Genomic DNA, 2,689 nt, shown 5'->3' on the forward strand with positions numbered 1-2,689 from the left:
CTCGGCCTCCAGCTTGGGGGGGCTCGGGGGGCTCCATCTGGACAGAAAGATTGAGAGATGGAAAAACCCACCCAGATCCACAGTTCCCACCTTCACCTTCCCCCCGCCACGCATTTATCTTCTTCAAACACATTTTAGGCAATTTCATGAAATTCAAAACCAAAAAAATTGTCAGAAAGCAAAATGAAGCCCACGTGCTCAGAATGGGCCTTAGTGGGCCGTTGACTGTGTGCCGAGCAGGGATAGGTCCTGACGGCATTTTTTGAATGTGGGGGGAGGGGTTAACGGTGGGCTATTTAGGGGTTTGGCGCCAATGGAGCAGTCTCCATTTTGGCTCACCTGACACTCACTCTTTGTCCCACCCTCCCTCCCTATTCCTTTTGTGTGTGTGTTCTTCTGGTGTGTGTTTGTTGTCACGGTCGTGCGTTAGCTTACCAGGTATCTAGGGGGTTAATGCTGATGGGAGAGCATTGGTTTTGGGAGGTTTCCTGGTAGGTGGAACTGGGAACCTCAGGTTTGGGTTTGGGCATCTCGGTATGTCCTTCCCTGTGTGGTTCCTGGATAACCTGGTAAGCTTGGGATGGTTTACATTAAATGGTTAATGTTGAATTATGTTAATTTATGTTATTTATTGTTCTGTGTGTTGGTCATTGTCCTGTTAACGCACCTATTTTTGGTTTTAGGTCTGCGTGGCAATGGCCTGCATTTAAATAAATTTCGGCTGTGGCCTTTTTTACACCCAAAATCTATGGTTGTCGTGTCTTTATTGGGGGGATGGTTGGTTGGTTCTTGCAGGGGGCCTAGCCCGGGAGTCGAGGCTACTACAGTCAAAAAAAAACATGTCAACAGATTTCCACGGAAACCCGAGACTTCGGCAATTAACTGCAAATATCAAGAAACGCACTGGCGACCTAAAGAAGTGACTTTTATTTTCCAGAGAAGTTCATTATTACACTCGACGTTTATTATTGCGTCACCCGAGCAATTTATACGATTTAAATTAATTTGGGATATTAAATAAAAGATAACGGAGGATTTAATAACCATTTCTCTTAAAAAGGGGGTTACAGAGAAATAGAGAAAATTTACTCATAACATCGCCTGACCTGCGACGGCATCAGAAACAAAAGGATCTGAGTATTAATCGCTATTATTGGCAACAATTCTGTTAAAAGTCTCAAAATAGCATTTTTTTATATATAAAAAAAAAAAAAAAAAAAAGATAGCCAGCCAGGTGTATGGTTTTACAAAAAAAGACATTTTAAACATTTACCATTGATTCTGGTAAAAAGGGGTCATAGAATTTTAGTTCATTCAGGACGGTTTAAAGCCGACTCTTTGCCAAAAATAAACTTTACTGAGATGGTTGTAGATGATGAATGGATGATGGTTGTAGTGGAACAGCCTCCCAGCCGAGGGGATCCGCAGAACGAGGATTACACTTCAGACAACGGGGGAAAAGGACGTGATTTTGATTAAAACGCATTATCTGACTCAGGAAGAAGATATATCGTCACCACGGCGATTAGAAAATGAAAGCAAAAACATTAAAATACATCTTCAGAATTCTCAAAAGTTTTATTCTTATTAAACCGCGAGTCGAGGTGCTTTTTACCATTTAAATACATTTTATATATTTATAGTCCGGACCTGCAAGTCATCTAAAGAAGTTATAAAAAAAAAACAAAAAAAAAAAAAAAACACACAAAAAACAGTGACAAATATAAAAACAGACAAAAAAAAAAAAAAAAAAAGACAATTTTCTGTAAAATCCCCTCGCTTTGTGCTCAACGTCTTAAACTTTTTTTTTTTCTTAAATGTCTGAAAATCTGTATTTAACATTATTTACAAATCATAAATAAAATCACAAATTACACCAGATTAACCCGAAATAACAACAAAGAAAAAAATATTTTCCCAGCAGTACTGATAATGTTGTTTTAACCCTCTGAGCACCAGACGTGGGCAACGCGTTTCGTGGGAATGACACACAGGGGGTTAACAAACATTCGATAAAACGTCTTGAAACGTGGTGAAGGTGCTTGGATTTTGGATTCATTTGGGGGAAGATTTTTTTTGGGGGGGGGTATTTCACCGACAGCAAGAGCCCCCTCTATTAATGCTTACAGCGCCCCCCCCCCCGAGTTTTTGAGTCTCATGACTCCACGAGCGTCAACACAGACCAGAGCGCTACTCGATAGAGAAGTCCTTCATCCCAAAAGATGGCGGCTTCCACGAGAAGCGGGACTATGCGGAAGGGACGCCCGTGGCCGGCCACAATCTCTTCTTTGCTAACTTTATGGAAGCCAAGACTCCGCCACAGGACTCCCACTCCACGGGACGCAGCACCACGGGACGCAGCACCACGGGACGCAGCACCACGGGACGCAGCACCACGGGACGCCGTGCCAAGTCTCTAAAGATTTATTGATACGTCGTCACCGGACAAGGTGCAGCTCTTTTTAAATAGACTTATATAGAAAACCAGCGGAGCCGTAGAGCGTAACATCTAACGGATCGACCCATTCAAGGAAATACGACATCCTGACGGGATAAACGCCACAGAAAACGGCCCCCGAGGGTCCGCAGCGCCCCGGGTCGGCCAACACAAGAACGTACAGCAAGCTACGCGATGGGGCTCCGGACCCGCCGTTTGGAGGACACTTTGTAAGAAGATCGGAAGCGGCTC

The sequence above is a fragment of the Sceloporus occidentalis genome, unplaced genomic scaffold (assembly GCF_023333645.1).
Source record: "Sceloporus occidentalis isolate IW3139 unplaced genomic scaffold, rSceOcc1.0.p SCAF_216, whole genome shotgun sequence".
In the NCBI taxonomy this organism is placed as follows: Eukaryota; Metazoa; Chordata; class Lepidosauria; order Squamata; family Phrynosomatidae; genus Sceloporus; species Sceloporus occidentalis.